The following is a 21423-nucleotide window of genomic DNA, read 5'->3' on the forward strand; positions in this document are numbered from 1 at the left end:
TTTGTTCCTTTGTTAAAAACAACTCCAGACAAAAGACATGCAGACTTTTACAGATGTCTATATCCCATTCAAAATAGCCCTAAAAAAAAAGAGACAGTGGACATAAGCCAAACAAGGAATGAGAGTTATAATGTTTTACAGGAGCAATGGATAAAGTTAGTCCTGAGCAAGAAGAGCCATGATGAAGGCTTTTAGATGAATCAAATTGGTCTGCCAATCTGAAGGATGAGTCTATGTTGTCTCATAAGGAAAAGACAAAATCATAGGTAAGTGATGGCTCATATGGGTAGAACATTGAGCTGACAATCTGCAAGCCCACATTCGAAACCCAAGTGCTGCTGTGTGATGGGGTGAGCTCCTGTCATGTTTCCATCTCCTGTTCACCTAAAAGTTCAAAAGCATGCAAATATGAGTAGAGAAACAGATATCACTTTGGTGGGCAAATTAATGAGGGTGAGAAAGGAGCCCCCAGCACTGCGTCCCTTCAGCAACAGTGATGTCACCAACTAATCTTTTTAATCCAGAAGCACCTTGGTGCTTCTGTCACAAAGCAGCATCAGGACAAAATCAAAATAAGCAAAGGTTCCTCATTTCAGCAGTGAATTCTCTAAATTAAAAAATATATATATTACAATGGTTCTCATATTGCTGCCAAGAATGATTATGTGGAATTGAACTCTACTTAAAAAAAACTTTACATGTTTTCCTGTGCTTTATACTAAGCAACAGTCAATCTTATTACTCATTACCTAATACTTTTAACCAGCAATACTAAGAGTTGGCTTTCAGCACAGAAAGGAGGGAAGGGAGGCAGGAAATCCAAATCAGAAAGAAAAAAAAGGCTCTGGTATATTTCAATTATTTTCTTGAAAAACAGAGAGAAAAGGCTCAGGTGGAGAAACTTGTTCTATTTACTGCAAAATGAACTTTTATTGTTTTCCTTATTGCAGAAAGTCTGAGTAATTTTCATGTCACGTCATTTAGCAGCATAAAGTAGACATAGGGGATGATAGTCCTCTAATTGATGTTGACCTTCCAAAGTCCCTCATTCTTGGCTCTACTCTGAGAATATTAGAAATTGGGTCTGTGATTACTTAAATGAAGTAAAAATGAAGGGTGGATGGAGGTGCCGCTTTATGAATCAGGAAAGTCCATGGCACTTCTTTTGTAAGAATAATTATAAGATACTCTTAAAATTTCAAAATGCCCTCAACTTCAATCTTCCCTCTCCTGAAAATTAAAAGTTTAAAAAGGTGATATATTCTCTGGACATAGCCAAGCAATATGAAGAATATCAAAAGCAAATGTTGGATTATGGCAAAAATTGATATAATCCTTATTCAAGAAGGTGAACTGGATATAAAAATAGGAAATGAGAGTAGTTGTATTTTCATTCATGCCAGCAGAATGTAGACATCTGTTTATATAGGGGAAGTAACATATACAGAGAGATAACACAGGATATTCATTCTCTATGAATATTTCTATTTCCCCTTTAATGCCATCTACTAGCTATAGTAGATTCTCTGGCTGAATTATGTCCTATTTAATAATTCTTTTATTTATCCTGACTATCTCTCAAATCAGCATCATTCTAGATTCTAGTTTTATAAGACAAGGAAAATGCTCTCCTCTCTGCTATATTTTTCATTTATTTCAGCAGGAGAATTAAAAAGTTGTCAACTTTGACAACAAAGTGATCAACAAAAAGCTTTGATTGTTATTTTTATTTTTACAAAACCTAAACCAAATTTATTCTTTCCACAATACTATACGGAACATTTCAAATGAAATCTTCATATATCAAACCATTTTTCCTCATTCAGCTGCATGTTAATTTGTGCTTCTTGGGGATGGAAGAACCAGAGTCTTGAAACTGTTGAAATAGCTTTAAAAGAGCAAGTTTATTTTAGGAGGGTGAATGCTGCCACTGCTGATGATGATTTTACCACGATGTGTCCTTTTTAGCTTTGTTCTTGATTCTTTTCCCTAAACTCTCTATGATCCACAGCAAATTTTAAAGTCCCTCTGTGATCATGAACAAAAGATCCCTTGAGCTTTTGTGAAAAGGGTCATTTAAGCACCTCATTTATTCCAGATTCCTGGAAGAAAAAACAAAGAACAAGATATAGGCTTTTGTAAGGAGGGGGGAAAGTTTACAGTATCTGCATTTAATCAAAACATGCAAAACAATCTCCAGATACTGTCTGGCAACAAATTTAGGATTTGCAGACCTAAAATGTTTGTTTGTTTGGCTATAAATATTACAGTGATGAAAGACATCCCTTATTCTGTCTTCCCACCTCTTCGTGGTTGATAGGGAAGCTAGGTTTTATGTATTTGCTCAGGAACCCATTAGATTTAACCTTTCCAGTAGGATTGCAAAGACAAGTAATAAATTGTCATATATTGGTTTGGGAGGCGAACTGTTAGGGCGCCTGGCATTTAATTCCTAGTCTGGAAAAGATTTAGGAGCATTTAATTAAAGATGATAAGTTGGAAGAGATCATTTATGCCCTACTTTTTCCCACTCTTCTTCTTACCTTGGATCTCCTCCTGCAGGAGTTTCAAACTCACATCATCACAGCGACGTCACATGACATATCAGGACTTTTTTCCCCTCACTAAACCAGGCTTGGGTATGGCCAGCACATCCGGCCCATGGCACACTATACATGCAGAAAATATAAAGTCATCATATCTTCAAAAAGCCTACTATATGTTCTCTAATTACTAGCCATCTTATTATAGGCAATGTCTTGTGGAATCAATTGAACCCATACTATAAATAATATATTTGAATAAGGAGACAGAAGGTAAATAAAGTGATAAAAAGAAAATGTTTTGGAGAGGGGAAAACTAGTCAGGAAAAGATAAAACTTGCTTCCCAAAAGAGGTATATAATCAGGATGGCAGTTAGAAATTATTAAGCATTAATGTAGTAGATACTGAGTAAGCAGAGGGAAGACTCTGAAAATAGATATTTTTGAATTCAGGTAAAAACTAAAGATCCTTTGATCCATAGTTGCCAGAGGGTATTGATTCAATGAAAATCTAGTGGAATCTGTTAGATAAGGCACTGTAACAGTGATGGGTTTAAAAAAAAAATTACCGATTCTGTGGGCATGGCTTGGCAGGCTTGGCAGGGGAATGATATTGTAAAATCCCCATTCCCTTCTCACTCCTGGAGGAAGGATACTTCAAGACCCCCTTCCCTCCCCACCCCACTAACCTGCTTTCCAGCTCCGTTCTCCTGTGCAGGGCAACAAAAGAAGACCCAGCCGATCAGCTGGGACTCGGGAGGCAGAGAATAGATGAGGGCGGGGCCAGTCAGAGGTGGTATTTGCCAGTTCTCCAAACTACTCAAAATTTCCACTACCAGTTCTCCAGAATTGGTTAGAACCTGATGAATACCACCTCTGCACTGTAAGAATACGCCCCTCCCCTATAAATGTGTAGGTGGATCAGTGATTAAAAATGGATGTAATAACCATTAAGAATTTTGGGTGAATACTGTCATGTCTGGACTGTTGATATCTGAACTTCATATTAAGGAGCTAGATTATTTTCTAAATGCTCAAAAATGTTCTATGGTATTGACATCTAACTAATCCATGATTACTTCTCATTTATTTATTGATTGATTGATTGAATTTATATTGCCCGCCTATCTGCCCATGGCGACTTGAAGTGGCTTACAGAATGTAAGACCATATTTAAAATAAAAAACAATAAAAACTAACAAAAAAATCAAATAAATTAATAAAGTACAGTAGAATAAAATATGGGAAAATAAATAAATCACTCCCAATTCACACACCCTGCCCGATGACAACAGATCACATGAGCCATTTGATGGGCTCCATCCCACTCTGGGTTCCCCAGGCTTGTTGGCAGAACCAGGTTGTCAATTTTTAAATGGATTTCATCACTTGGAAACCTGACACAGGTCTTCAGTGCCTCCTGGAAGAGTATTGGAGAGGGAGCCATTCTAATCTCTGGGGGAATGATATTCCAGAGAGAGGGAGCCACCATGGAGAAGGCCGTTCTTCTGGGTCCCACCAGGTGTATCTCCCTCAGGGATGGGACCCACAGCATTCCCTGCCTCCCCCCCCCCAATGGATCAAGTAGATGTGACCGGCAAGAGACATTCCCTCAGATAACCCAGTCCCAAGCCATGAAAGGCTTTAAAGGTGACAACCAGCACCTTAAATTGTACCCAGAAGCAAACTGGCAACCAATGCAGCTCCTGCAGAAGAGGTGAAACATGTGCACACTGGGGTCTGTACAAAACCATGCAGGCTGTTGTATTTTGCACCAACTTTTCCCCCTTTTGTAATGATAGCAGCAACATTTGCCCTTTTCCATGATCTGGCACTAAATGATTTCTCAAAGATTAGAGAGCTCTGAAATAATTGCTGCAAGCTCCTTCAGAACATTCAGTTCTAACTGGCTTAGTCTTGAACTCTTAAGCTAATTTAAGATAGTCAGGTGGTCTTTAACTCTTTACTTAGGATTCTACTTTTGTCAGATGCTTTGCTTAAGTACAGTTGAACAGTCTTTTGGGGAAAAACGTCTAAAGCAAAGTAAGAATTCATGAGTTCTGCCTCTTCACTACCACCTTGTTACAATCCTACATTCATTTTCTTTCTTTCTTTCTGCAGATGTCACCTACCTTCTGGAGTTCTATTTAGTCTAAAGTTATCTATGCATCCACAATGATTTAAGAAACAATCCCATCTTTTTTCTCTCTTCCATTGCAGTGATGGCAATTGTATTTCAAATATTTTATTTTTGAGAATTTGCAACTTAAACTCTCTTTGAATGAAGTATTTTTGTTTATGGAAATCTCACCTAGTACTTTTCTAGATGATTTCTGGAAAATTGGCTGTGATAAATTATAATGTGCATGTATGACTTTGAACCTATTTGTATTTTTGTAGTATCTTCAGCTCCATGTGATATGGTTACTTCTTCACAGAGTTTCTACTGCTTGAATCTTTTCAGCCAGCTCTTCCTTATTGATTAAAATCAGGTCTACAAAATATAATCCCCTTGATTCTTCTTCGACATTCTGGAAAATGAAACTGCCAGCAAATCTTTGTGGAGTTTGGCAGACTCTGGTTAGTCTTAGCTGAGTGGGTTTTCCAACAGATGAATGAATGGATGGGTGAAATAAAATTTGAACTCAGAATTTTTGTTTTATGCTCATGGTCTTGATTACATAATCAGTTTGAACAGCAATTACAGCTTAACGTTATATGTTGTGTGCCTCTCTCTTTTACTATAGCAATATCCACAGCATCTTAATTTCTCGGATACATTAGTTCAGTTTTCAAGCTCAAAGAAAACATTTGGTTTCCTTCTGAACAGATTGACACTGTAATGATGTAAGTCATTTTTCTCCAGTCTGGCATCATCCAGATGCACTAGGATTACAACTTTCAGGAATTCCAACAGAGGACAATAGCTGGAAGAAAAGTAATCTGTACACTGACTGTGAATACATTGCATTGAATTTAGTTCTGCATAAAGTTTGCTATAAAAATCTTTAAACCACAGGGCTTGAGCCAAATCCAAGATATGAAACAGCTTGGTGTGAAGCTCACTTCAAAGAACTACTACAAAATGATAACACAAATGGTAGGAGTGCTCCAAATAAAACTCTAATTTGCATTTGGAAAAGTCACCTTCAATATTCTGAGAGACAATTCAGTTCTCTAGTCTTGAATAAGGAGTAAATGTAAGTTTTCCACATGATCTAGGGTCTGAAGGAACACTGCATATATATTAAGGTCATCTTTAGTGGCTTTCCAAAAATGGGTCTAAGAAACTTGCCACAGCCAACTCAACATGGCCAACTTGCCACAGTCAACTTGGCACAGGACAATTTGCCATGGCCAACTTGCCACAGGGCAACTTGCTGTGGGACAAAAGTTAGATAATATCAAAGAAATGATGGAATAAAATCATTTAAGAAAGGATGCAAAAGGCGGGACAAAATGAAATGTGAATGACAAAAATTAAAATATTTTTTAAAAATTATCTTAAATAATTAAATAAAATTGTTGAGTTGTCCTGCAGCAAGTTGTCCCATGGCAAATTGGCCATGGTGAGCTGGCCACAGTGAGTTGGCAATGAGTTGGCCATGGTAAATTAGCCATGGAGAGTTGTCCCATTCTGTCCAAAATATAAGTGGATGATGATGAGAGATTTTTTATTCTGCTGATTTCCTGTGTCATGAATTCTTTCTCCAAATAGTGTCAGACAAAAAATATTTATTTTTCCATGTTTTTAATATATTTTAACACATTGTGCCTTGAAATCCATTATTTGTGGGTTGATATTTTAACTATTTTAAAACTGGCCCAAAAACTCTTCTGTAGAGTGAGCTATAATTTTGTATTACAAGTTGTCCTTGACCTATGACTGTAACTGGCCCTGGAATTATGGTCTACGACATACTAGTCATTAAGCAGGTTATGACTGCACCCAATTTTATGACTTTTGTTATACCAGTTGTTCAGCAAACATCCCCAATCATTAAGCAACTGCATTGTTTACATTGGGTATTTTTTGCTGGAAATTTGAAGTATATGCCAGGTTCTGGCAAAAAGTATCATAAATCACAATCCTGTGACTGTGGCTACAAATAGTTGTAAATGAAGCCAGGTTGCTGAGTAACCATAATGCAAGCACATGAGTTTGGGGTGGGCAGTCATCAGAACTTCAAATCAGGTCATAAATGCCTCCCAAGTAGGTCGATCGGAACTTCAAATAGTCACTAATTTGAGGACTACCTGTAAAGCAAATTAATTTTGACCTCCAATCTAGACTGCATTGTAGTATCAGCTTTGTAACTTGGTAAGGCCACACTTGGAATACAAGTTTTGGTCACCATGATGTAAAAAAAAAAAAAGATATTGAGGCTGTAGAAAGAGTGCAGAGAAGAGCAACAAAGATGGTTAGCATCCAGTTGGATGCTAAAACATATAAAGAATGGTTGCTGGAGTTGGGTATGTCCAGTTTAATGAAAAGAAGGACTTGGGGTGACATAATAGCAGTGTTCCAATATCTCAGGGACTGCCGCAAAGAAAAGGGAGTCAAGCTATTCTCCAAAACACCTGAAGGCAGGACAAGAAGCAATGGATGGAAACTGATCAAGGAGAGAAGAAACCTAGAACTAAGGAGAAATTTCTTGACAATTGGAACAATTAATCAGTGGAACAACTTTTCTCCAGAAATTGTGAATGCTTCAACACCCCAACAGTTTTTAAGAGATTGGACAACCATTTGTCTGAAATGGTATAGGGTTTCCTGCCTAAGCAGGGGGTTGGACGAGAAGACCTCCAAGATCCTTTCCAACTCTATTATTCTATTATATTCTCATAACTTTTTAAAGTTAGTGTTAGTGTTTGGGGATAAACCCCCAAGCAGAGTATGCAGCAGCAGTCAAGCCAGGCAGGCAAATGAGAGAGAGAGTGGGCCCAAGAGTATACACACACTGGAGACAAAAACACAGTTTGTGGTTTTAAAATAGTTATTTAATTTACACAGAGATTAAGAAGTGTCATTCAGTCCATATGTCAGTATCCAGTATATCAATCCAGTTATCTAGTTCATTAACAGTCAGTACAATGTTCTTATCTGCTTGTAAATCTTCTCCTCCCGATACCTTTCTCTCAAAGACAACGCTGAATCCTCAGCTCACCAGGCAAAACAGTCCTTGTGTTCAGTTGAAATGGTATCTGGCACAGTAGCCTCCAACGTAAGCAGATAGACGTTCCAGCAGGCAGCAGACCAGGAACAGAACCAGGTGCATCCAGAAGCAGGGGTCTATTACGTTTCCCTTCCTACCTTTATTACTGCCTGCAACCGCACCCACAATGACATTGCAGTTTCTTGTGCTTAAAGCTACAAGACACTTAATCCTAGGTTTACATATTTATTCAACCCAAACCTGGTTGGTGTATCCATATACCCAACATTCTCCCCTTTTGGGTGATATAAATATGTAATGCCTTTACATTCTAAACCCATATTTTTCACAACTCTCTAGATGCTTAATAGCACTTTGGGCTTTAGTAAAATGATCAGCTACATTGTCCTCCGACATGCAGTACTCCAGCTGTATCAATTTACTCTGTACAGATTGTCTTACATTAAGATACCTCAAATCTGTATGTTTACTTCTCGTTTTAACTGCAATATTAGTGGCCATTTGAATTGCTGCCTGATTATCTTCATGTACAACTATAGGGTAATGTACAGTTATACCCATATCCTTCAACATTTGTTTGTACATAATCAACTCAGTACACAATAAAGATAAACAGGAGAATTCTGCCTCCATAGTAGACAAACTTATATGCTGTTGCCTTATTGACTTCCAGCCTATTAACGTCTTACCCAGCATTATGGCTGTTCCTGAAGTCGACTTTCTAGTATCTCTTTCTGCTGCAAAACTAGCATCTGCATAAGCACTCAATATGAGATCACCTTTTGGTTCTAAATACAGTGCATAGTGTAATGTACCTTTAAGATATCTTAGGATTCTTTTCAATGCTATCCAGTGACATTGAAGCGGATCATTATTGTGTCGTGCCAGCTGGTTAATACTAAAAGCAATATCTGGCCTTGACCAATTGCTAATATATGATAAGCTACCAATCAAAGATTGATATAATACCTTATCACATTTGGGACTTTGTGTATCCATTTTGCAAATATCCTGACTCATTGGAGTCTTTGCAGGCTTACAAAGTTCCATCTTATAATCTATTAGCAATTTAGATATCTTATCTTCCTGAGATATCTTAAAACCTTTCTGTGTTCTCAGTATATTCAATCCTAGATATCTCTTTATCTCCCCTAATTGCTTGATTTTTACCTTCTTGGCTAATGATGTTATTATTTCATTTGCTTCATCATTAGTTTTAGTAATCAGAGCAATATCATCAGTAAACAACAATAATAATGATATTTTCCCATTCTTTTCTCTCTTAAATAGACGTGGGTCGGCTAAACCAGCTTTAAACCCTATATTGTTCAGTTCCTTCACAATATACTGGTTCCATTCATAGCCCGATTGTTTAAGACCATAAAGGCTCTTCTTTAATAACCAACAATCATTATTATTGTCTCCTTTAAATCCATTAGGCCTTTTCATATAAACAGTATGTCTTAGTGGAGCATGCAAGTAAGCAGTTTCCACATCTAGATGGTTAACTATATATTGCTTGCTTGCTGCCCACACTAATGCTGCCCTTAAAGTTGCTGCTTTCAGACTAGGTGCAAATACTTCATCATAATCATTTGCACTTTGTCTAAAGCCTTGGGCTACTAACCTTGCCTTATGGATTGAGTTTCCATCCTTATCTGTTTTTATTTTAAAAATCCATTTGCAGCCAATGGGTTTTTCATTACTAGGTAATCTCACGTTTTCATATACTTGCATATCCTTCAATGATTTCAATTCTTTATTGATAGCTGCATACCAATTTTCTTTCTCTTTAGAAGGATATCTTTTAATCTCATCCACAGTATTTGGGATTCTATTTTCCTGGCACACTGTATTAGCCTGGTATCTTTCAGGCGGTTTAGATATACGTGTAGTCCTTCTGGGTATTACTGGGCTTGGTTGAGTTACTACCTGTTCCTCATCCTCAGCTATTTCTTCCTCTAGGGACTGTACTTCTTCCTGTACTTCTTCCTTTACATTATTTTTAAAGTTACAGGGATACTTAATGGGATTTCTATAGGATTCAATAATCACCTCGTTATTGCTATCCTGTTCTAACTTATCCCATCCTACGTGCTCTAGAAATTGGGCATTGGCACTACATAACACCTTAGATGTGCCTTTCTCCCAAAATCTATATGCCCTATGGTTAGCTTGGTAACCAACGAAGAAAAATTGTTTAGCTCTATGTTGCCCTTTACGCCTGAGTTGTGTAGGGATATGCACCCATGCTGGTGCACCAAATGTGTGCAGGTAACTCAGATCAGGCTTCCTGCCATGCCACATGGTGAATGGTATTTCACCAGTGGTTGAGTTAACAACGTTATTTAATAAATGATTAGCACACATTGTGGCCTCCCCCCACAAAGAATCAGGTAACCCAGAATCAGTTAACATAGTACGGGTCATTGCCTGCAACGTTTGGCCTCGCCTTTCAACAAATGCATTGTGCTGTGGTCTGTATGGTGCAGATGTCTTATGAACTATTCCAGCTGCCTTTAACCTATTCTGGAATTTGCTATTAACAAATTCCTTGCCATTATCTGTCACCAGGGTTATAATTAGCCGTTTGGTTTTTCTTTCAGCAAACTTTAACCAGTTGAAGAAATGTTGATATGTTTCAGTTTTGCTTTTCATTAGGTAGCAAAACCCATATCTAGAGTAATGGTCCATAATGCTCAGTATATATCGAGCACCCCCCATACTGGGTTTCTTTGGACCTATAATGTCTGCAAATACTACTTCTAAAGGTTCTTTAGTTTTGAAAACATTTAGCCTATTTGCAGGCATTATTTTACTCTTATCTTCACAACAGACATTACAACGCAAATACTTATCACAGGGTTTTAACCTTATTCCTTCAGATAACTCTACTGTACGTTTTAGCATTTTAAAATTCACATGCCCCAAACGTCTATGCAATAAATGGATACATTCATCATGAGGCTTGATATTATTAAATACAGTTTGTGCCTCCCCTTTCTTACTATCATGTAAGACATATAATGTTCCATTTAAAGCTGCAGTTACCTTTTTGCCATCTCTTTCCAGTATGCACTTATTATTCTTAAATGTAACCACATATCCTAGTTTATCTAATACTTTTACAGAAAGTAAGTTCATCTTTAACTGTGGTACATATAACATTTTTATCTTCTGGTTTAAACATGGACAATAAGCAATACCTTCACCCTTGGCCTTGAGGTGCCAACCATTGGCGAGTGATATACGTTGTGAGCTTGTAGACATTTTTATAAACTTTGTCTTATCTCTCGTGATGCAGTGGGATGCACCACTGTCCACCACCCATAAATCACTCTTCACAACACAGTTGTTAAACGTGGCTAGTTCAAAGGATTTCTTTGGCTTCTTTTAAGAGCCTGCCGGTTATTTCAGTTACTGATAAACTGTCTTTAGGTAATACCTCCAATGCAGTTACAAAATCATCATAGCTTCGATCCAAAGAAGACAATATGATGTATACTTGTTGCAACTCATTAAATATAAGCTCTTTTTCTTGCAATTCTTGAAAAATGCTTTTCATACAGTTTAAATGAGTTAACATGTCTCCATTTATTTCAAGATGTGTTCTAAACAGCTTCCGTGTAAGATTGATATGAGCTCCTACACTGTCTCGAACATAAATCCTTTTAATATTCTCCCAGCAGTCTGCAGCACTCTCCTCTCCACGGATATGAATGAGTTGCTGGTCTGAGAGGGTGAGACCTATGATGCACAAAGCCTGCTCATTCTTTCTTTCATAATCCTGTATCAGTTTATAATCCTCTTCATCATTGGGATTTAAGTTTGATACATCTGGTGGGTTTGTTATTATGTTCCACAAACCTTCTCTTCGTAGAAGTAAACTACATTTCATTGACCATGAAACATAGTTTGTTCCATCTAGTCTGGATATCATGGACAGACTTGGCAAATTTACTTGTGCCATTGCTCTTGTGAAAAATAACTATTTAACAAACAGTTTGTATTTACAGTAATGTGCAACTCACACCAGCTCTCACTGCTATATCCTGGTTAGTTAGACTGTGCACTCTGCTGGGCCCATAACCAATGTTAGTGTTTGGGGATAAACCCCCAAGCAGAGTATGCAGCAGCAGTCAAGCCAGGCAGGCAAATGAGAGAGAGAGTGGGCCCAAGAGTATACACACACTGGAGACAAAAACACAGTTTGTGGTTTTAAAATAGTTATTTAATTTACACAGAGATTAAGAAGTGTCATTCAGTCCATATGTCAGTATCCAGTATATCAATCCAGTTATCTAGTTCATTAACAGTCAGTACAATGTTCTTATCTGCTTGTAAATCTTCTCCTCCCAATACCTTTCTCTCAAAGACAACGCTGAATCCTCAGCTCACCGGGCAAAACAGTCCTTGTGTTCAGTTGAAATGGTATCTGGCACAGTAGCCTCCAACGTAAGCAGATAGACGTTCCAGCAGGCAGCAGACCAGGAACAGAACCAGGTGCATCCAGAAGCAGGGGTCTATTACGTTTCCCTTCCTACCTTTATTACTGCCTGCAACCGCACCCACAATGACATTGCAGTTTCTTGTGCTTAAAGCTACAAGACACTTAATCCTAGGTTTACATATTTATTCAACCCAAACCTGGTTGGTGTATCCATATACCCAACAGTTAGTATCTAACATGATAAATATATAAAACGCTCAGAAGATGATTTCCTTTTAAATCTTTTTTCCAGATGTTACGGACTTGGCATGCTGCCTCGGTTAAGTGTCAAGCGTGGTTTGGGTTTTCTTTTCTTTTCTTTTTTTAAAACTTTGCTCTGGTTGGACTAGAAAACGTCCAAGGTCCCTTCCAACTCTGCTATATTCTCTTCTCTTCTCTTCTCTTCTATTCTATTCTATTCTATCCTAATTCTAATTCTATTATCTACCACGACAGGTTACACAGTTATCATGTATCCTTGGAAATTATATCAATATGTAGAAATTACACCCTAAAAATAGTTATAATAGGCAATGTCTGCATCACTTCTGCAAAAGTCATTTGAGAAGTCATTTTAACAAATATTAATGTTTCAAGGATAGTTTATACAGGCAACTAAGCATATAAATAAGGGATCACTAATAGGAAAAAAATAACCAGATAGAAATCATTGGTCATGGTATCCTGAGAATTTGGCTTCGAAATCACTTCAGGCTAAAAGATTTGAGGGGAGAAAATTAAGAAAAGACCTATTACTTGACAGAATAGCTTTTGTAGAATGAGTAAGCCTTCAACAAACACATTCTATTTAGAGATCACATATTCTATCTGAATAATCATACACTCTGAAATGTGCCTGCATAAAAAGAGAAGCAGTGGAAGGATCTGATTTTTCCTAGCTGCTAGTTCCCCCCTCAGTTGCAAGCTAATTAGGCCTTTCACTTTCACCTCTGCTTTTTAGCTGTCAACACCAGAAATATGCATTCTGGACAATAACAGTTTCAAGGAATGTAAAGAGATCGATTCATAACAAGCTAAGCCCAGACATCAAAGATTACCTGTGAAAGAGAGAGAGAATTGGGGGGGGACTGGAAGGGGCACCCGAGGAGTAAGGGAGCAATTTGGGAATAATTCAAAAAGAATGGTACAGCTTTACTCCTGTAGGTTTACTATCACTTGAGTAATGATGGGTCGACTCGGGTTTTCATCTTTCTTCTCCCTTCTCCTCCCTCCTAGTTTTTGCCATCTGCCAGCTGAACTATGTCAGGCTACACCAAGCGCAAATGAAGACTGTAGGGCTTTCAAAAAGAAGGTTGTTTTATGAACAATATACAAAAGGCGCTCCTCCAACAGCTGGGCAATTTTAGACTGCCAGAAATGTGAGTTATTGTTATCAAACAGTGTTGTATTTGAACTGCCCAAGAGTGCAAAAATTAGCATATTAAAAAAAAAACAAGACTTCAATGCAGAATAAGATCAGATGTAAAGTTTAACCTACAAATAAAATGCTCTGAGATTCCTTAGTGTTTGCCTAGACCAGTTAAAGATCTTTTACATTCTACTGAGATAGGTTTCTAATAAATCCTGACATATTACACCCATTTCATATCAACGTGATCCAGATAGCAGGCTACTGTGGTCCCATAATGAACAAAGGTCAATTACATTCTTTGCACTACCCTTATATCTTATTTTCAAACACTGCAGCATCAAACAACCACATCGCATTCTGAAGACTGAGATGTAATGCATTATGTTTTATATTTATTTTCTGAGTTTATTTTCCATCACTGCTTTCCAAAAACTAAAGGGTGTGTTCATGTATCTTGGCACCCCAAGTAGATATTTTAATTTAACATTGAAGTTGCATAGCCTTCTCCCCTCCCTGCCTTTTATTTTCCTGCAATAGATCTGGAATCTCTCCCAAGATCCATAATTATTTATTATCCTTGGTCAAGTCATTTTATTAAGGAAGACAATATTTTTCACATGATTCACTCACACCATGGATGTGTAATAATCTCATAAACTTTCCTTGCACTGAAGTCAGTGATTATTGTGTGTCAGAAAATAGATTCCCAGGATCCAATGATGTCAAATTAATTTAATCAAATGTTCTCTCACACCCATTTAGTAAAGTACAAACCATCAAGTATGCCATAACCTGACTCAGGTTCATTGTCCTTCACCCCAGTTTCTGATGAGTTACCTTGGAGGAAAATCAATGAGGAGTAATGTATGAATTGCAGTTAGAGGATTATACATGTAATTAGGAGCCTAAGGATATATGTGAGGCTAAGGGCATGCATAAAGGCACCTGCATTGGCATAGCTGTTGTTGAGGTGCTGTAGATATTCTGTTCAAATCATTAGCTGGGCACATGGAAACATGTCACCAGCAGTCATTGGTAGCCAATTTATCTTGGAAAAGGACAATGTACAGAGGGGCAGTCTAGCCTCCCTCAGTGAGGTACTTCTAATAATAATGAGACAAGAAATGATCGTTTTATAGCGTATCTTTCACAGGTGCAATTGAGAAGTGAGGATAGGCTTCATCTGGCTGCAGAAAAATCTTGCAAAGACTGTATCAGACAAAATAGATCAAGGTCCAGGACAAAGAAAGGAAGAGCCAATCATATTCCTAGAGATAGGAATAAATGGCAGACTCTACCTGAACAGTCCAAACAAATGTGGACATGGCAAGTTATGTGATGACTCGGGGCACAGCAAAGAGGCAACACAGCCACCTGAGAGTTCAAACTCCCCTTTAATGCTCCAAATTTCCCTTAAACACTCCCACATTCTTGGTAAATCTCAGAGCAAAGTGCACACATGCACACACACACACACACATGGCAGCCTCTGGCTGCGCCCAGTCCAGCAAAAAAAAAAAAAAAAAAACAGGGAAAGGAATCCATGAAACAAGGAACAAACAAGGAGGAACAAGGTAATGAGTTCATAAGTAAGGAAGAAGCAAGCAGTCCTGCAAACTCCAAATATATGTAGCAGCACACTAAACTCTATCAATTCAGCATTCGTTCCCAACAAATGCCCCTTCCCACAGAGTCTCATTAAGTCTCAGTTCCCAGGTGTGCCTTGTGAAGAAGGGCGCTCTCCTCTTAAGTTGTTGGGTCAGCCTGTGCTGTTCACGCCTTCTCTCCACCCTCCATGCCCGAGGCTCAGGAAGGGGCGGTCCTTGATCATTGCCTGAGCTCTGTCTCTCATGTTCACTGCTTAGTCTTTCTTGATCATCCTGCCCCTGCTTACAGGCCTCAGGAAAGTTGTACATTTCTGAAGTGAGGAATGGATTGAGCCTATTTTCATCTTATATCATAGATTTCCAAAGGTGATTTTTCAAATGCCAACTGGACTTTGTTTTTCCTTGAAAATGTTCTACTTCTCATCCAAGAAGCATCTTCAGTTCTGACTCTTGGACGAGAAGCTTCTTGGATGAGATCTGAAACATCTTCAAGGAAAAACCAAGTCCAGTTGCCTGTGGGACAATGATGATCTGGATGACTGAGAATCTCTATAGAGATATACAGTATTATAGAATGGTATTCATAAGATCCATGTTTTTTTACAAGATGCTGCCTAAGTTTTGGTAATAAACTATGGTAAGAAATGCCATGGTGTTTTGAATGTTTACAGCTATATTAGACAACACAGCAGGAAAAAAGTGCCTGCCTTGGCAAAATATACCAATGACAGAGAAATACAAATGATCTAATTACGTTCACTAATTTCCTATCTCTATAAAGCACTTTTAGATCTCCTGATAGAATGGGCTGCAAGCTGCTCTGGAGTATTATTCATCCACACTGTTTAATGGTTACAAAGCCATCTCAGCATTGTGCAAACTCACAAAATAGAAATGGTTTACACAGACTTTGAGATTAAAGGATAAGACTTCTCTGCCTTTCCTAAAACATTTGAATGATTAATTTAGCATTTGGTATTGTGACAGCAAAGCAGAATGCATTAATTGCCTTACTTATCGTGACTGAATCTTACATATTTTAATATGATTAAATATTGAAGGAAATATTTTCATATTCATTGTATATAATGAAACAAAGCAATTCAATCACATTTTATAATGGATTCATATAGCTAAGGATCCGGATGGAGAAGGATTTCAGTCTTAATAGAACATTCAAAGATTTGCCGGCTAACTCCATAGGATACTGTAATTAACTACCACTTTATAAGGCTTACCAACAGATATATCCACAGAAAAATAACCAGGCCAAAGAACCATTGACTAGAATTTGGAGACACTGAAAACAAGACACAGAATGTATTTTGCATGCAACTTGCTAAAAACTTTCCTTAATAAAAAGGATTTCATGCCATGTTTCTATAATGTTCTGCTTTTATTGCAGCTGCTGTATATTCAGGGGTGGGATGCTACCAGTTTGGCTTGGTTCTATAGAACCGGTAGCTCTGAAAAGCAGCAAACACTGAACTTTAGGTCATCTGTTTGGCCCACCTGCCCGCCTGGGCTCTGGGCTATCCTTTATTTCCTGCTTTTTCAACCTCAGCTGCTTTGCACGGCACAGCTGAGGTTGAAAAAGCAGGGGAAAAGAGGCTTTTCAAATGCTGCACACCCACGTGCAGCGCTTGTCAGCTGTCCAGGTAACACAACTGATGTTTTTGGCAATTATTTTGTGTGCATACGCAAAGCACATGCACCCACATAAAACACGCATGCCCACACAAAATGCACTCTGACCGAACCGGTAATAACACTGGTTGAATCCCACCCCTGTGTATATTCATTTAGATGTTGAATAATATTTCCTGTAGAACTTTTTAGCATGTGACCCCTGCAAAATTGTACTTTTCGTAACCGTCATCCATACTGCAAATGTCTATATTGGTAGATTATGGCTCTTTGTTTTGAAAGCAATTCAAACTGATCCTTTTTTTTTTTTTTTTTTTTGCATCTCAGGTAAGCAAAATAAAATGCTGCCAAATATAGGACTGTTTTGTGAATGCATTCTACACTGATAATGAAACATAGCTGATATGAAGGGGTGGGGGGAGGCCGTTGAACAGAACTATGCAAATCCTTACAAAGAGGCATTTCACATATGCACAAATAAAACTAATACAAATATGAGCCGCGGTAGTGCAGTGTTTGGAATGCAGTACTGCAGGCTACTCTCAGAGATATTTGGGGATGAACTTTTATAGATGCCTGATTCATAATTGGCTTTGTGTTATAATTTTATAGCTATAATTCTCAAAGTATGGTCAAATATAGATACTGTTTTTAAAAAATCAGGTTGAAACTAATCTTATAGAACAATTATTCAGTTCAGCATGATCTCAATAGATCCCAGCAAACTCAGTTCCTCTGTTTACCATATATTTACTGTACATATGATTATCAGAATGCAATCAGAATCATTTAGATGCTTCTTTAGTTTAGTTTAGTTTAGTTTATTGTCATTGTACCTTGTACAACGAAATCAAACACCATAATCAGTGCACATCATGACCATGACCATGAAAATAAACGCAAACACACATCCTTCACTCTTCACACATTGAACCGGAAACCCCCAACACCACACCAACATTGCACTATACAGCATTCTTAAATGATCATTAGAAATATTACAATAAGAAAATTTGTCATTATTTTTCTTTTTCTTGTGCAGTGTGTCTTTGATTTAATTGGGTTTGCTTTGTTCTTCTTAATGGGAGATGCTGAACATGGCTCTCTCTTCTTTTCACCTCACAGACTTAAACTGGAGAAAATTCAAGAATTGGCTTTTATATCGATAAAGAGATAATTTGTTAAAATGTCACAAGTGTCTATTTCTTTCTCTCTTCAGGAATTAAACAAGATAACATAACAGGTGAGTTTTTTTAAAAAAAATATTTTATGCTTTTTAAAAATATCAGGTATTTTAATTACTTAAGTCAAAGACAATAATGACATTTTCTTATCAATAATGAACAATGTGTCATATATTAATATATTGGCTGAGCCTATATTGACAGTTGCCTTAGAAATTATATGACCTTTGTAGAAAAGATGAGTTCTGCTGGTTATGTTTGTTTTTGGCCTTTGAACAGTAGCTTTTCTTATGTATCTAAAATACTTTCTGACCAATAAATAATGTGATATTATGTCACATTTTCTAGACAATGAATATTTAGTAAATTCAGTTTATTTGCTATTTTATAATCCTTGTACACCATCAACAAAAAAGGTACTCCAACAGCCATTTTCTCTCTATGTTAAAAAGCACTCAAATGCTGTTATTAAACACAGAATTGAAGCATTTTTCTGTCCATTAAGAAAAGAATGCGAACAACAAAAATGTAATATAAGTTATTCTGAAATTTATGAGTCACCAGGGTTTCATGCAAATGGATGTGTGCAATATCAAGTCACACAGAAAAAAAAATATTGGGTGGATTGGTTGATAGGTTTAAAGAAAGTTGGTTGACATTTTACTCATTTCCAATGAATTTTGCATATATATTTTTTCATGTTGGATTTACCTACATTCATATGTCATTATTTTATGGCTATGTAAATTGCTTAGAAGTTCATGGTCTGAATTCTAAGAAAAATTTGATAGATTGTCTGAGAATTAGACAAATCAAAATTAAAATTCCCTTCGTTTAGACTTCAGAAGCCATTTTCCTCCCAGTTCAGCTTATGGTGGTGAAGAAAGTCAGTCATACATCTCAAACAGTTGTCTAGAAAAGGATGTTTAAGCATTACAGTTTCCTCTTACTCATAGTTTCCTTGTAATTACTGATGTGTTAACAATGGCATATTTCCAGATTTTATCAGCAATTTATTTAAAAGTAGCTTTTTTTACATCTTGACCTGTGTGAATATGGTTACTGTGAATAAGCGCATCTGGATTTTTCCAAACCAGTAGCCCTGGATGAACAAGGACGTGCAATTACTTCTCAAGACATGTGATATGGCATTCAGGTCTGAGGACAGGGTTTGGTATAACAAGGCAAGAGCGGAACTGAGGTGGGGCATCAAGGAGGCAAAAAAGGACTATAAAAGAAAGATTGAGGACTACTTCACAAATAATGATCCATGATGGGCTTGGCAGGGAATTAAACACATCATTAATTACAGGGTCATAAATGTGAGTCAGTTGTCAAACATCTGAATGTAAATCACTACCTGTAATGGTTGTTCTCCTGCTTATCTTGGCATTCTTTTATGTTTTTATTAATTAATGTTTTTTATTATTGTAGTTATTTATGTTTGATGTTTTCTATAGTGTGATATGACTCTAATTGTTATTCTTCTTGTAAGCCACTCAAAGTCACTTTTTGTGAGATGTGTGGCTATATAAACATGCTGAATGAAATAAATAAATATCCCAACTTCCTTCTCCTTTTGTCTGAAGCTTCTCCAGAGATGGTATCTTTTGAATTCTAGGACATGGACTGTATAAGGGCAAGGACAACCCCTTTTACAAATGAAAGAAGAAAGGTCCAAATATTTTAAAAATCAGAAAGCTGCACTTGAGAGATGTTAGGAGCTATATTAAAAGTTAAAAAGCTCCAAATAGAGTGGTTATTAGAAATGAAATTTACAATTTTCAATATACTTACTGTTAATTTTAAAAGCAATATCCAATTTCTGCATTTCAAATTTATCCCCTGCTATTTTTATTAGCTAAAATAATTTGTCCTCAATTTTATATGTCAATCAAACACAGCTGAGATTCTTTATAATCATGTAGGCATAGGTTCTTATGAAACTACAGTTGCTAGGATACATCCATTAGTTTATCTTCACATTGCACTGGTCTATCAATTAAGAAAGAAACATTCCTGTTAATTCTATAGGTCCTTACACATATTACTTCCTTTAGCTTGACATATTTCTATCCTGTTTTCACTTTTCAATATATCAAAAAAATATTGTTAAATTTTTGCATTTAATTTACGAGATCAGGATGTTATTCAGTCCTTGCACTGAATTTTGTTTGTCTGCTGGTTATATACTGGTTATTTCTCACTGATGGAAAAAGAAAATAAATGAAAACAAAAATTGTTTACTATAAGGCCATACACATGATTAGCATCAACCCGTAAATATTCTTCGTCAGATTCTGGAGTTCCAGAACAATCTTGGGACATCAATGGTTTATGATGATCATACTCCAACATAAGCAAATTTAAAATAGAAATATTTTATGAATACAAACTTACAAATACATTTCTTTAAAAAAAACAATAAAAGTGCATATAAATATAAGTCATACGATGTCAACTGGATAAACAAGTATATTAAAACCCACAAAATCAGATTAGAAATATCTAAGAGCTACAGTGTACATGTCTATGGAGATTCTCAGTTATCCAGGTCATGGATGCCCTGAACTGAAGAAGCTTCTTGGATGAGAAGTAAAACATCTTCAAGGAAAAACAAAGAAAGTCCAGTTGAAAAAGTATCTTTGGGACATCTAAGAAGAGCTCCTTTAAAAAGAGATTGTGGCATATTGTGTAGGCAGTGAAACAATATTTATAATAGAGGCATTCAATGAAATAAAGTCAGAGTCATCTGACAGTAATAGGGGAAAGTAAAGGAGGGAGAAGGACTAGGAGCTCAACTAAAAATGGAGATAACCTCTGATGAGAGTCAGCCTAAAATGAGCAGTGTCATACACATGATCCAGATATTCAATTTTTTTTTCCATTGCAAAAGCAGAGTGTCTGCTCAAACAGGATATTTCAATATCTCCTCTTAGCAGATATTGGGAGGGCAACAAATCAGACTTAAGAAAAGCTTATCTCAATTTGTTTTTTTTTTTACATTACTAAGACACCTAGCTGAGTATATTACTGGGAAAAACTGACAGACTATTTGTATGTCCATGTCCATTCTTAAAAATGCCTACACAGAAGATGAGACATGACTACGGACCAGAAGCTGTACTGCAGCTGTATCACTACCCGCTTCAAACCCCTCCGACCCATACATGAAGCGAATTGATGCCCACCATGAAGATGTGGCACGACCATGAACGTGAAGCCAAACAGCAGGATCACAGCTCACCAGCTCAAATCCCTCCAGCAACTAAGACTAACCTGAGCACAACCAAGCCCCCACCTGATCAGAACACACCCCCAGCCAATCAGAACACAGCCAAACCCCCAACCAATGAGAACACACCCCCATCCAATCAAGTCACACCCCCACTAGCAGTTAAAAG

The 21423-nt window shown here is 37.1% G+C and overlaps 1 long non-coding RNA gene across 1 annotated transcript in view; it reads right to left on the reverse strand.

Moving 5' to 3' along the window:
• Positions 1–2542: 2542 nt before the first annotated feature.
• LOC148126428 (uncharacterized) overlaps positions 2543–21423 on the reverse strand; it is a 90549-nt gene continuing 71668 nt past the window's right edge. The window contains exon 3 of the long non-coding RNA XR_015742628.1: positions 2543–2669. This is a non-coding gene — a long non-coding RNA (uncharacterized LOC148126428). The remainder of the gene's footprint in view (positions 2670–21423) is intronic.

This window comes from Pseudonaja textilis, chromosome 3 (assembly GCF_049901715.1).
Source record: "Pseudonaja textilis isolate UNSWEBS1 chromosome 3, rPseTex1.2, whole genome shotgun sequence".
Classification (NCBI taxonomy): Eukaryota; Metazoa; Chordata; class Lepidosauria; order Squamata; family Elapidae; genus Pseudonaja; species Pseudonaja textilis.